Source organism: Pelodiscus sinensis, chromosome 1 (genome assembly GCF_049634645.1).
Source record: "Pelodiscus sinensis isolate JC-2024 chromosome 1, ASM4963464v1, whole genome shotgun sequence".
In the NCBI taxonomy this organism is placed as follows: domain Eukaryota; kingdom Metazoa; phylum Chordata; order Testudines; family Trionychidae; genus Pelodiscus; species Pelodiscus sinensis.
The window spans coordinates 109,783,789-109,799,798 of NC_134711.1; the positions used below are offsets into that span (position 1 = coordinate 109,783,789).

Below are 16,010 nucleotides of genomic sequence, written 5' to 3' on the forward strand. Positions count from 1 at the left end.
AGGCTTGAGCACTAGACCTCGGAGTATCATGGTGATTGGCACCATTCGAAAAAAGACCAATGGATTCCCTCTGCCTAGTATATGTGATTCCTGATGTTCCCATTGAATAAATCCAGTGGACCAGCAGGATACACTTGTGTGTCTCCTTCCCGCAGCTGGGGAGAATGTGGGCTCTGTGCCTTGCCTTCTCATGGGGATTGGTTGAGAAGAACACAGAGTGTTGAGAGCATGATCTGCCTCACACATCTACTTAAAAGTCATGTAAATGGGGCCTAATCACACCTCAGTCCAGCTCACCTGGTAGTAGGGCTTGGCCTGGCTCTGATGCTCTGCAGATTAGAGCTGGAAATGCAGGCCTGACTTTAGCCAAGTGTAAACTTGATTAGGGCAGAGGACAACATATTATTTGCCCCTGCCTTCTATCAGTCTTCACCTCATCCACCCACTTTTAAACTAAGATGTGCCAATTGTGTGTGCTGTTTGCTACCCCTTCACAGTAACTTGTCCCAGTGAGTAAAAGAGAATTTGTTGTATGTAACACAAGACGTTGCTTCCTAAATAGAACTGACATAATGGCCAAGATGCCTCCATGACAAAGAAATATCTGCTAAAAGGAGAGCATAAAACCAGATATTGAGAGACCCAAGTAGAGCTTCCTAAAATGAGGGATTCTTATTCCAAGCTCATTGTCTGCTCTGGGCCCACTTCCACCTCCAAACTCATGTATATTAACAATGTTTCACACATCTCATCTCTCTGCATTACTGAACTCACCATAACTAGTTGTTCTCAGGGAGGTAATCCTGGAACAAAACTATGTTGCTCATTGCTTTACAACAGTAGGCCATGGTCTCCTTTACATACTTAAGTAATGCCAATAATTAACATTTCCAATCCCAATATGGCTAATAGATTTTATTGAATCCTATATTAATATTCACCAGCCCAACTTACCCCCATAAGCATTTCCTTTTAAGAAAACTTCAGCCTAAACATTAAACAGCTTCCTAATTAAAAAGGCAATGAAAAGACATAGCCTGTGAATTAAATACTAATTACTCCAGATTTCAAATGAAAACTGTCCTTAACAAATGCTCTCTTTGGGCTATTGATGTGTCTGGGGTGGCTCCCTTGGGCAGAAACTTGATATGCTGGAAAAACTCTCCCCATCAGGGACTGCTAATTTGCTTGCATTCACAGTTTGTTGAGCTGTATGTTCCAGTTGCAGTCGGATCAAAGTTTTTCCCTGGCTTTAACCAATGGAGCAATATCTCCCAATGTCTCCTTCAAAGTTTAAGATTGCTCACCAGGTATCTTCACTCTGCTGTTGGGCTGACTACATCATCCTAGCATGACTTCAGGATCGTTGGGCTCGCCCAGTGCATATCTGGCTATATGGTAAAATCTACTCATAATTCGTTCCACTAAGTTGAGGGTACCTGTTCAAGGAAGTCTGTGGCTGTAAACCACATAAATAGCAATACTCCAGATTGTGGGTCTGTTTCTGTCCTCGTTTCTCATCTGTTCAATAGGAATTGCATGTATTTAGCTGAGGGCACTATACTCATTCCTCTCAGGCAAATCCCAGATGACATAATAGGCTAGCACTACTCCTCAAAGATGGAGTCCTGCAGAGTCTGGTATGTTCAGCCCTTCCTTTTAACATATAAATGTGAGCTTGGTCAGTGCTCTCCTGAGGCACCATAGACTCGGTGTCCTAAAGGTATGGATGGCACCTAGTTGCAAACTCTTTCTCAGCCTATGCATCCCCAGACTTCGCTATGATGTCCCACTACCAGGTGGTTGAAGACCAAATGATTCAAACTCTCAACCCAGGGAGGACAGAAGTGACAGTGGCAAGAAGAGGGAAATGCTGCAAGGAGCTTGCTCGATGATACGCTGACATCAACCTGAGTCATCAAGGGATTACTAAAATTGAAGGTGAAGCTCAGCTCTTCACTGCTGCTGGACACAAGGAATGCAGCAGAGTTAGTCTTCTTCTGCCTGTGACTGCCCAAGAACAGTGCGCTCTCTTCTCAAATGAAGACCTTGCCACCTTGATCCATATTTCATCACTTCTAGGTTAGACAACCGCCAGTCATTCTACCTAGGACTGAAAGTGAGCACTTCTTGAGGGCCATAGCTTGTACAGCATGCAGCAGCCTGTCTCTTAAGTAACAAAGGCTGCCTCCCTTTTCACTTCTGCACCAAATTCAGGGTCAATTTGTGAGGGAGTGTTCACCTTACATTGGCAAGGAAGACGTTAAAAGCAGCCAAGGGAAATTGCACAAGGACAGAGAGGGGCTGAACAGAGCAGCTGGTCAGGGCCTAGCAGGTCTATATAAAAAGAGACACTTTGCAGAGCAGAGTCAGTTACTGCTGAGAGCACAAGGAGTAAGGACTTTGTCTCTAGCAAGCTGAGGGACCTGGGGCACCTTGGTCAGAGCAACAGCTGGCAGGGACTGAGGGAGCCAGAGGAGCTCCTAGCTGCCTGCTGGGGTGGGTAGATGCATACCCGGAGGAATGGTGAAAAAGATGCTGGAGCTATGGGAAGGGTGAAAAACTTCAACCCTGAAGAAGTGGAAAGAGATGTTCACACTTTACATTATGTTGTGTACAATGCACATTCTACTTCTGGTCCTATAACTGTGTTCTGCACTTCAAAGCCACAGCGAAAGATGCCTTATTAATGGGAGTAAGAGAGAGAGAGATTGGGGGCATGTCTAAACTGCAATTTAAAAAAAATTCTGAAGCAGTGAGTCTCAGAGCCCAGAGCAATTGACTTGGGCTCATGGGAAATGAGCTATGGGCTTTGCAATAAAGACATTCCCACCTGGGCTGGAGTCTGGGCTATGAAACTCAGCAAGAGGAGGCACTCCTGGATCCTGAGGGCATGGACTGCAGCAGACAAGGAACATAGCTGAGTAAATACCAAAAACTGGCAGCCTGGAACTTGGATTTCTGACGCAGGTTCTGCTTCTGCCTCACTGTATGTGCCTGCTCAGCTCTCTGCATCTCGCCTTCCTCCTCTTAAAATGGCAGTGACATTAATAATGGATGGAAGTGCTGTGACGGTTAATTAGCTGATATTAGTACAGTGCTTTAAACAACTGAGAACCACATACATCCTGCTCAATGTTACTGTCTGCTAGTAAAAGCTGAGGATACAGTGCCTTGGTACCTCAGTTGCTTCCCATCTCTTCCTCTGCCTCCTCACTGTGGAGGAACCTGACCCTTTACCAAGTGCCCTGATCTGAACCTGGTGAATTCTTTTTGGCTAACTCCTTCCTTCTCTCCATCTACCTGACCCCCATCCCAGTCAGCCCTGTTGTGACTCATGGATCATTCATTCCCTGTCTCCACTGATGTGTTCCTGATCCTGAGCATCCGTCTTCTGGATCACTGCCCAAGAATAACAGACCCATAGTCTCCTATAGACAACCACCTAACCTCAAGATGATTCTTACCAACAACCACAGGACATACCACACTAATATCAACCCTGGTACCTTCCCTTGCAACAAACCCCGTTGCCAGCTTTGTCCACATATTCATTCTGCTGATACCATTATTGGACCTAACCAAGTGAGTTATAAGATCAAGAACACATATTCCTGCGCATCCAGAAATATAATTTATGCTATCATGTGCCGAAAGTGTCCGTCTGCTATGTACATTGGTCAAACGTCTCAGACACTTCACCAAAGGATTAATGCCCACAAAACAGACATTAGACAGGATCACAAAGAAAAAACAATTTCTTGCCATTTCAACCAGAAAGGACACTGTCTCAACGACTTAACTACCTGCATTCTGCTACAAAAACCTTTTACATCTGCACTTGAAAGGGAATCCTCTGAACTGTCATTCATGCTAAAATTCGACACTCTCCAAGGGGATTGAACAAAGACCCCAACTACCTTACCCATTACAAAGATAGCTTCCCCAATTATCACCTCTAATACCATTAGCTCACAGACATTTACCTTTCCCCACCTCCCTCTAATATCATTAACTCACAGACACTTACCTTCCTTCCCCCTCCCCCGCCCCCCACATCCCCCTTCTGTTCTGAAGTGTGATTTGTCCTTTTCATATGTGTTCATTTTTTTTAATTGTATCCTTTGGTATATATGGTTGTGACTATTTTCTTCCACTATTTGATCTGAGGAAGTGGGTCTGGCCCACGAAAGCCCATCACCTAATAAACCATCTTGTTAGTCTTTAAAGTGCTATATAGTCCTGCATTTTGCTTCAAGAATAACAGTGCAGAGACAAGTCTTACCAGGAAGCCATGCTGGGACCCCTGGTTTCTAGCATTGGGGCACAGGTCAGTACTCACTCTAGTAATTAGTTCCAAATTGCCAGGCCTCCTCGAAGCAACAAACTCTCCCTGTCTATGGACTAGCACCTTAATACCTGTCATTTTGGAAGGCCTGGCATTTGATAGCAGTCATAATAAAAAGACATTAAATGTGAGGTTAATGGGACCTTCTTCATATACCTATTTCCACAGAAATCAAACAGAAATCAAAGAATATAATCACATGTGAATTTACACATGCTTTGGTAGTCAGGACCAGAACTAGCAGCTGTTTCTTGTGGAGATGGATAACACATCTCTGATACTATTTAATGCTAGATATCCTCTATATCTTATTTCTCAGGAACCCTGAAGCTTGATTACAGTAAAGCTTGAAGTCATCATTTACCCAGATTTAATTAGAAGTATTATTAACACATCCTGAAAATTAAGAATAATTTGCCTTCATATATTTTCCATGTTGTTGTACTTTTCCACAGAAACTCAAGTTTTAAAAAAGTAGCTCACAGCTATATGAAAAAGGAATATTTCATTTAGCTGTCCAATAACTTTTGACCTGGGGTCATTTGCATACCCAAATTAAAGCATATGACTTTATTTATATTTACTTTTAATCACCTCAAACTATAAGGTTACTGTCCCTGGAAACTTCATGGCTATAAATGTCAGATATTAAATACATTAATAAGTTATTAAAATGGCATGATTTGCATATGCACATGAAGGTAATTAGTAGTGCAGCTCCACGAATTTAAATTTCCCAAAATTCATAGAAAATGAAGATACAATTGATTACTTTAAGCCTCCCTTAGTATATATATTTCTTTTAACCATCAAGAACCATATTGAAAATAGACATAATTTGTATATGTGAACAGGCAAATAAATAAATAAATAAACAGGCAGATCTGAAGTTGGGTAGGCTGCATGTGACACATGGATGAGAAATTGGAGGAGCTGACACTTACTATAATGGTACAGTGACCCCATTAGCAGGGAGTAATGTAAGTGTGATGACAAACAGCAGCTCAAACATCACAATACCTGTCCCTATAGGTGTGTGAAGCTCCATACTGATAATGATGTCACTTCTGTCTGTTCAGAGTAGAAATGTGACAGAGAATCTAGTAGCTTTATTGGAGTCATTGGAGAATTCATAATTTGGCTTTTATATATATTCTGTTAACCTCTGATTCTTCTTTGGCTCCCACTCTAGCGCTGCGTCTAGACTGGCAAGTTTGCGGAAAAACTTGCCAGCTGTCTACATTGGCCGCTTGAATTTGCGCAAGAACACTGACGATCTCATGTAAGATTGTCAGTGTTCTTGCGCAAATACTATGCTGCTCCCGCTTGGGAAAAAGCCCTCTTGCGCAAATGCTTTTGCGCAAGAGGGCCAGTGTAGGCAGCTAAAAACTGTTTGGGCAAAAAAGCCCCAATGGCGAAAATGGCGATTGGGGCTTTCTTGCACAAAACCGCGTCAAGATTGGCACGGACGCAAAAGCATCCATGCCAATCTAGACGTTCATTTCCGCAAATGGTTTTAATGGAAAAACTTTTCCGTTAAAAGCATTTGCGAAAAATCATGCCAGTCTAGACGTAGCCTAGATGTATCTGCATCCCATATGCATAAGATCTGAGTCTTGTGAATTACAGTGTCTGTGGAACCACGCCTATGTAATGCATGTCCTCATGCCCATTTGTTATTTTATTTTATTTTTTTATCCAGTAATAGCCAACAACAACAACAAAATCTTTCTCGACACCACTCTCTGTGCCAAAATGATAGATTCAGAGCCGTCAGTTCTTTGAGAGAGATGTCCCTGTGAGTGCACCACATCAGGTCAGTGCACTGTCGCTGCGCTGAGGATCAGAGTCTTCAGAGCAATGTCCCTAGGGCTGTGCACTCCTAGTGTGCTGGCATCACACATGCACGAGTCCTTCCTCCCCTGCCCCTCCACCTCCCCCACTCAGTTTCTTCTCTACCATTTCCAGCCAGAGATGGAACTCGGCCGTGTTCCTCACCTCGTTCCTCCTATTAATCATTGTTTTCCCCCAGATAATTAGTTTATAGTTAGTAGTTAATAGTTGATCATTCCCTTTTTCCCCCCCAAAAAAAGTTTTGTCCCTTCTTCTGGGTTTTTCTCCCTCGTTAGTTAGCTTCTTAGTTGGCGTTATGCCTGGCTCACCAGGATTTAAGCGTTGTTCCTACTGCATTGATCCTATTCTGGTGTCTGATGGACATGCACAATGTGTCCGTCGCCTCTGGGATGCACACATTTCGCAAAAGTGTCCCCATTGTGTGAAATTAAAATCAAGAGCTTGCCAAGAAGGAGACCTGCAGCTTATGTTCATACTGCTCAAAAAATCATTACTCCCTGCCTCTGATCCAGGGCAAGGTTCTGAGACCCCTCAGGCATGTAAAGACAAAAAGCCAATGAAAAAGTGAGCTTCTTAGTTGCCTCGGGATCCTCTGGCACCGAAAAGGGGCTCACTAACCAGCTAGATGCCGAGAACAGCTGCGGCTCCGCATCTTAGTACCTATTATGCACCAGATGTTTCCAGCACCACCTGAATTGCCACAAGAGTGGGGCCTTCAAAAACCTGCACTGAGACCACCAGCTTCAAGATGCCAGCCTCCCACTTTGTGGCACCATCCAGCACTGAAGATGCCTTACTGGCATCGCAACCAAATATGACTTCCATGCAAACCACTGGCACTGCCGCGACACAGATAACATTGCCAGCGTGCTCGGTGCTGACAGTGCATCTGGCACCGCAAATCACTTTGGTGCAGCCGACCACAGCACCGTCAACACTGGCTTGGCAATATATGCAGCATAGACACCTGATCATATCGTCAACTTTTAATTCACCCTTCCTCAGCACCAACCACTCCCGGGGTATCCCGGCACTGCAACAAACTCTCTCGCCAGAGTGATTCTCAAGCGACTCAGTTAAGAAGGTGGACATTGTATTCTCGCCACAGAATTTTCTGTTCCCCCCGCCCTTGGACCATTCCATCTATTTCACCAGAACCCATCCAACATACACAAAGCATAGGGACATGCCACCCTGGTACGGAAACCTGTGGATGCCACCCCCAAAGCCTTACCCGCACTGGCAATACTGGAACCCATGACACTCCCAGAATAGACACCAACATCCTAAGAAACATCATAGTGTACCCCAGCATTCTCCTCCCCTACAATCACCATCACCTCCGTGCCAACAGGCTATAGATGACAATCACAATGACCCATCTCCCAATACGTCTCCACACAAGAATGACTCTTCCTCACCTGATGAATCCATCTTGCCTCTCCCTCCGACTACTGCTGACAACTTCTCCCATTTCCAAGATCTTTTAAGCGATACAGGAGGTTACTGAGAACCAGCACGAACTGACAGATATTTTACAATCTGTGACATCATCCAAAATAGCCCTACCTATCAACTCCACAATTATGGAACCGGCTAAAACCACATGGGAAACACCTGCCATAGCTACTCCCACATGCAAGAGAGTGGACAAAATATACTACATCTCACCTAAAAGATCCGAGTTCCTTTTTACTCATCCAGTGCCAAATTCACTTGTCGTGGAAGCTGCCCACCAGAAAAATAAATAGCATCACTTCAGATCTACACCTTCTGACCACAATAGCAAAAAAATTGGACTTATTTGGCTGCAAAGTTTACATTCCTTGATGCTGCAATTCTGAGTTGCTAATTATGCAGACCTGTTAAGTAAATATTATCACAGACATTATTCAAGATTTATTTTATTGTGGACACACCAGAAGCCAAGAAATAACAGTTCAAAGCGATACTATCAGAAGGACACCTGATTTCCATGAAAGACTTTCAGGCAACCCAAGATACTGCAGATATGGCTGCACACTCTACAGCCATTGCTGTTGTCATGAGGATAGCCTCTTGGTTTAATTTACCATATTTCCTCAGGGAGATCCAATCCACCATTGAGGATCTTCCTTTTGATGGCAAGAAACTGTTTGCTGCAAATACCAACGATGTACTGCATTCAGTGAAGGACTCCAGGGTGACTCTCAGGTCCCTCGGCATCCACAGCCTGGCACCTAGAAGAAGATAGTTCAGGTAACAACCGTATCTTAGACCAAGATATCTGCAATGCACCCAATACCCCTGAAAAGGACCAGCAACAGCAACACGACAATAGAAATAGATCCCAATGATGGTGTCTACCATCAAATAACACACAACAGCCACAACAACCCAATAAGCAAATTTGAGCAACATGTTGAGGGTCAAGAGAGCCTCTCACCTATACCAACACCACCATCCCAGAAGCTCTTTCAATACTGTCTCCTTCCATTCTATCAGATCTGTTTATAGATAACATCAGATAGATGGGTGCTTCAGATAATCAAACACGGATACACTATTCGCTTTATGACTATATCCCCTTCCTATCCACTTACCTCATCCATCTTCAGGAGCCACTTTCACAAGACTTTCCTCCAACAGGAAGTATACCACCTCCTACATTTAGGAGCAATAGAGATAGTTCCACCACAGTTTACGGGGAAAGGTTTTAATTCTCATCATTTCCTCACAGAGAAGAAGTCAAGAGGATGGCAACCCATTCTAGATTCGTGAGCACTGAATAAATTTGTAATAAAAAAAGTTCAAGATGGTGACGTTGCTACCATTAACACATCATTGGAACAGAGCAACTGGTTTTCGTCCCACAACTTGCAAGATGCATATTTTCACATCTCTATCCATCCAGCTCATAGATGCTCTCTTCCATTTGTTCTAGGTTCACAATACTACCAGTACAAGGTCCTACCATTTGGCTATCCACGACTCAAAGGGTGTTTTTGAAAATATTAGCTGTAGTAACTACCTACTTAAGAAAACAAAATGTCATCATGTTCCCTTACCTGGATGACTGTCTCCTCAAAATGCACTCTGAACTCAAATTTCATCGCAGCACAACCATCACCCTGAATGTCTTTGAAACTCTCAGCCTGCAGATAAACAAAAAGAAATCCACTTTACTCCCGACACAGAAAATAAAATTTATAGGAGCTTACCTGGACTCCATGTGAGCCATTGCCTTACTTCCTTCATAGAATTTTCACAAATTAGCAGAGCTGGTACAAAAGCTGCAGTCCAGTCCCAAAGTTACGGCTCACAGCAGCCTCCAGCTTCTGGGCCATATGGCTGCATGCAATTTTGTAGTAACCAATGCACGCTTCTACCTGTGATGTCTGCAAGGTTGGCTCAGACATGTGTACAAACCCAATGTGCACCCCCTATCCAAATTCCCTACTGTCCCCACAGCAGTAAAATAATCCCTACAGAGGTGGACAATCCCACAGAACCTCTGTTCAGGCATCCCATTCCTCACACCAGACCTATCTGCTACTTTGACTACAGATGGCTCCCTCACAGGGTGGGAAGCACATTTGCAACATCACATGGCTCAGGGATTGTGGTCCAACACAGAGAGAAACCTTCACATGAGCATTCTGGAGCTTTGAGTTGTAAGATACGCATGCAAGCAATCCCTTCCCTTTATTATCAACAATCATGTCAGAGTATACACAGATAATGTAGTGGTTATGTTTTATATAAATTCTCAGGTCAGAGCCTGCTCACATGCTCTATGCACAGAATTCATGACCCTCTGGAACTGGTGTCTAAAGCTTGGTATAAAAATCACTGCCTTCCATCTTCCAGGTAATCTCAGTACCACGGCAGACACGTTCAGCAGAGCCCTTCTTACTGAGTACGAGTGGCGACTCAACCAAGACATCCTGTTGTGGATCTTCCATCAATGGGGTCACCCCATCATATACCTTTTCACCACTCAAACCCACAAAAAGTGCCACCTCTTCTGTTCCAGAGCAGGAACGAGGAAAGGGTCTATGAGTGACACCTTTTTAATCAGCTGGTCATCTCACCTCCTGTACTCCTTCCCTCCCATACCTCTCCTAAACAAAGTCATACACAAGGTGAGGACAGACAATGCACAACTAATTCTCACAGTTCCATCATGGCCACAATAACCCTGGTTTCCCTTCCTGACCAGGTTGTCCCACACACCTCCAATTTCCCTATCACAGACCCCCAGATCTCCTCCAGCTGGGAGTCCAGACCAGCTATCCCAACCGGCACATGCTGCACCTCAAAGCATGGTACCTTGATGGTTCTCTGCACAAGAGCTAGAATGTCCACAACAGGTTCATGGAGTATTGCTTCACAAGAGAGCTCAGAACACCCGCAAGACATAAGCTCAAAAATGGAAGAGATTTTCCATATTGTGTTCAGACTGTCAAGTCGCCCCATTTATGGCTTCTATACCCCTTATCCTCGAGTACTTGCTGCATCTCAAACAATCAGGCCTTGCTATAAGCTTCATCAAGATCCACCTGGCAACTGTAACAAACCTTCATCTCAAGATAGACGACTCTTCAATCTTTGCACATCTGATGACCAAAAGATTCCTGAAAGGTCTATCCAGAAGTGATTCCACCTTCGGAGCTTTGGGACTTGCACCTGGTGCTGAATGCACTTACACACTCTCCATTTGAGCCAATGGCTACCAGTACTTTATTGCACTTTATCTATGAAAACAGTATTCCTTGTAACCATCACATCAGCCAGACGATTAGGAGAAATTGCAGCGTTTATGGCAGATCCTCCATACACTACCTTTTTCAAGGATAAAGTGACATTACACACCCACTCCAAATTCCTGCCTTCATGCTGGATCCAAAGTCCTTCCTTGAATCATTCAGCTTTATAGTCACCTGCTGTGTAGCACCCACAGGGACATCTCTCTCTTGAAAAGGAAGTTACTCACCTGTGAGTAACCTGTGAGTAACTGATGTTCTTCAAGATGAATGTCCCCGTGGGTGTTCCCCTACGCTCCCTTCCTCCCATCTACGTCAGAGTTCTGGCCTCTTCCGTTGGTCTCTCTCTGAGGTAGAGAAGGAACTGAGGGGAGGGGAAACTTGTACATGCGCAATGCCTGCACACTAGGAACACATGGCTAGAATAGCCCGAGGGACACTGCTCTGAAGACTCTGATACTCGGAGCAGCAGCAGCAGTGCACCAACCTGATATGTAGCACCCAGGGGAACACGCATCTCGAAGGACATCAATTACTGCACAAGTGAGTAACCTCCTCATCTCCAACTGTGTCTGGCCAACTGTGTCTGGCCTCATTCCTCTCACTGATGGCCACAGCCATTGTCTTTCTGTCTCATGAGAACCATGTGTCAGATCACTGCTCCATTCATCAGTTGTCTTAACAAGAACAGGAAAGTCTGGGGGCACCCATAAAAGCTTTACCTCCTCAAAGCATGTAAGGGGCAATTTTAGATCCCCACAGAATGAGGATTGACTTCCAAGTTGGATCTGATCTTGCCAAGTCTTTGTTCTTCCCAGATGGCACATAACTTCTAAGATCAGTACCAGCAAAAGACTCAGCATCATAAGGCAAGAATCCAGTGTGGAAAATCACCTCAGCTCAGACTGCTACCTGTGCACCAAAGAGCAGTCCCACCACTTCAGTGAGGCAAGGGAGAACTGAACACTAGGCTACTTATAACTACCAACACCAGTCCCTTTCATCTCATAAGGTGGAGCCAAACCTTCAGCCACCAGCTCAGCATCAAAGAAGCACAAGTCACAAAGTGCCTATACCTGAAAATACCTGTACCAGACACCAGTACCAGCTTTGACACCAGTAACATCAACATTGACACTGTCAGCGAAATCCCTGCTGGTACCCAATGAGTCTGTGTTGGGGGAGGTAACCCGATCCCTAGCACCAGTGTCTCTACACTTGGCACAGGTGCATATTTCTGGCATCTTGGTACTGAAGTCACCTCAGAGGTTGATGCCGTGCTTCTGGGTGATGTCTGTTCCTCATTTCCATCACTGAAACATGCCTTTTCTTACCCATCCATTTGCAACCTGCCTCCCCTCAGGTCATGAGATGGTCTCTTTCGACAGATTAAGAATCTCAGGTTAGCACGGACACGCATCCACCTACAACATGGCAATGGCCAAGTCAGCACTATCTGAACCAGCATTGCCAATACAATGCACCACCCCGGCCATATCAGGAATACTAAGGATCGTCTCCCAAGACATCCAGGAGCTGGTCTTCTGAAATCATAGAGCTTCTTCTCCTTCTGCATCTATAGACAGACTCCCATCTACCAACAGGGAAGAACAAGAAAAAGAAAAGGCAGTGGAACCCTCCAGAACAAAACCCCTCATTCAGCAGAGTCTCTGACTCCTCCTCCCTAGAGAAAGTCATCTCTTTAGCTCCAGTACTGGCCCCCTGATTACTTTAAAGCATTTTAGGAGCTACTTGCATGCATTACTTGACATCGAAACATCTGAAGAAAAAGCTCCCAAAAGTTCTCGTATTTTGCACTTGTCTTCTGATGGTGAGATAGCTCTACCTACCCAGAAGAGGACATCTTAGACCCAACCCAGGACCTTGTGGCAGACACAAGCTGTACTACCACCTATAGCTAAGATAGCAAGAAATAATTATCAGATACCCCAAAAGGGGTTTGAACTGTTTGGCATACATATAAGTCTGTGTGCCTTGGTGGTTTCTGAGGCCCATGAAAAGATTACAAAGCAGATTAATAGCATTCCTAACGACAAAGAGCTCTCCAAAATTAGACTTATTTAGAAGAAAGGTCTATTTATCAGTATCACTGCAGCTATGAATTGCTGATTACTGGGACTTGTGGGTAAACAGCTAGCTCATTGAGGTAGGGTATCTTCCAAAAGATTCCAGAGAGGAATCAAAAAGCATTACTCTGGCAGGCCAGCTAGATGCAAAAACACCACTATAGGTAGCCATGGATGCATATGATACAGCAGCTTAGAGCCATGGCCTCTTCTGTGATCACACACAAAGTGTCCTGGCTGCAAGACTCCTTACAACCTTTGTGGCTGTAAATGTAGCTTACTGTGCTTGATCAAACTATTAAAAAATACTTAACACAGAGGTTCCCAATCACTTTAAACTGTCCTAGGACTGTGCAGGTTTCTGTGATTGACACTTTAGGTTCTTTCTCTCTACAATACCCTTTGGCTCAGTGCACAGCCTCTGGACTGGGCCCCAAAATGTCATATGTGCACATTACTCTGCAGCAAAGCTCGCCTTGCCTCAAATCCCAGTCTTGAAATGACAAGACGGCTTTGGAATAGCCAAAGCAGGTAAGAGCATGGGCAGGTGAACAGAAGGCAGCAGATAACAGATGCTAAAGTCACGATCTTATTGGTAATTTGGTACACTTTCTCAAAACATATCTTTAAGAAGTACTGACACTGCTTAAACCCTTGTGAACCTGTGTGGCTTCAGTGTTCTTCCACTATTTGAGGATAAGCAGCGAAAGTACTAGATGCCCTAAACCTTTCCTAATTACACTCCAAAACCAATGGCACTTCGCAATGCATGGGACTAGCAGGGAAACTATAAATAGCTCTCTCAGAAACATAGTTATCCACGTTCACTCTTACGTGCACCAGCAGCATGATCTCAGACGTCTCTGCTGGTCTATAGGGCGTTGCCCCAGTGGAAATAGGAACACATTTTGGCAGTGTCTGTGGTTTCAGCATGTGAGGTTCTTGCTCCAGAAACTACAGTTGGACTGGGATCTATACAGCAGGATATCAGCAGCAGCCAAAGGTAGTCTCCTCTGAACAACAAACCTGCAATAGTGAACGTTGGAGTGAGTGGGCTCCATCCTGCTTGGTTTAGAGGCTATCCATTATGGTGACAGTAGAAAAAATTGTGCTGTTTTACTGACACATTCCACCAGCCAGGAATTAAAAGTCACCCATCCCCCAAGCATCTGTTGACAAAGTTCATTTAAAAGGGTCACGTTCCACACACAGCAGGGTATGCTCACAATGAAACGACTACTTATGGATCTGTCTGGGACTGATATCTCTAGTAGGCAAGGTCCTTGCATACCAGTCCGTCAGCAATGGTGAGAAAATGGTGGCACATGAAAGTTCTTGCAACATTTTCTAAGTATCAGGGAATTTTTTCAGCAAGCAACATGGAAGACCAGACTTTTAGAAAGTTCAGTTCACTATCCCCTCCTCTCAGACCCACCCACACCCATCCACCCACACAGTGCTGTGTGCCTACAGCTTCAAGAGAGCAAGACTTGACTAACTGGAGACCACTAGGTGGGAATCCATTGATGCTAAGTATTTCCATTGGGCTACAAGCCCTTTTTTGTGGGAAGTAACAACATTTTAATTATATTTGCCACTTTCTTAAAATTCAGGGCAGTTTCTCAAGGGAATGGGAGAGGGATTACCCAAGCTATACTTTGCTTCTTTAGCCGTACCAAGCGGACACTCCATCTCCAGTTCACAGTTACCTATTTTGATGCATTCATGACGTCTTAAATATCTTTTCACATAGAATTGTTTTAATTGGTACATTATTGTTATCCTCGCATTCTTGTCTAATACTGATGATATCAGAACTATGAGTAAGGAACAATAACTTAACAGCGTTTAGAAGGCTTCTTAAGACAGCCAGTCACAGGAAAACTCTATTTCTGATGTCATCAGCCTGGCCTTATTGGTAATCCTGAAAGATTCCAGAGCCACCTGAGAAGCGTTGAATGCCCTGGATTCCTGTTGACTTCAGTGGAACCTGCGGGGCTCAGCACCTCCTAGCAGGAGCTCAGCACCTGGTAGGATTGGGCCTCTCCTGTGAGCAAAAACTCAAGTTCAAAATAATGTTTTGTAAGACAGACCAAAAGAAAAAATATATCCATTGTCAGAAAGGAAGAATTTGTGGAGCAGCATTAAAACAAAATCTTCATCTGAATGTATGGGCAAACATCCATCTTCAGTGTTCCAGCCAAATTTTCCTTGTTTAACACTTGAAAAGAAAACACAAGAGCAAACATCTGAAAGAGGAGGGTAAAAGCAAAGAGACCCCACTGTGAAAAAGCAATGTGGTAACCTAACACAGCATCTGGGAGCGAGGGCCAGCTTTAGTTTTTTGATTGTCCTCATTTGCATGCATCACTGGATGTTCTGGACATCTAAAAATACAGCCCCAATTTACATAAAAACAAAGTACAAAGCTAATTTGGTTAGTTCAATGTCCTCAGTGTGTTCCATTGGCAGAAAGCACAGGAGCCTATTACTGGGGTCCCAAATAACATGTTGGCTGAGTTCAGCTGCACGGGAAGAAGCAGTGCACCAATTTCACTCTCACTAGTGTAACCACAGAGAAGCACTTCAAAGACATTTCCATTCTTGGGCGTGTGATGTAGGCTACTCCCAGCAGCGTATGCTGATATTTATCTGAGAGCGACTATGTAAAGTTTGGATTCTCTTATACTCTCTGGTACAGCCTGGAACACTAGCTACCGTCATTGGTTTTCAGAACGAATATCCACATTGGAAATGGCCTCAAAGGTCAATAAAGAAAGAGGGTCATGCACAGTGTTCAGAGTGATTAGGTTTCTCTAGGGGTAGTTGGAACTCAGCTGCTTCCAGACTCCATTGGTTCATCCCTCACTTCCCCGGAGGTTCTTTGTCTGTGGGGGTAGGTGAGGATATGGAGTGGGCTAATTGACAGCTTTACCATCCCACTTTCTACAGCTGGCAATGGCTATTGTAGGATTG

The 16,010-nt window shown here is 44.2% G+C and overlaps 1 protein-coding gene across 18 annotated transcripts in view; it reads left to right on the top strand.

Annotated features, from left to right (window-relative positions):
- Positions 1-16,010, top strand: part of CACNA1C (calcium voltage-gated channel subunit alpha1 C) — a 696,460-nt gene that overhangs the window by 632,367 nt on the left and 48,083 nt on the right. The gene's annotated exons all lie outside the window — the stretch shown is intronic.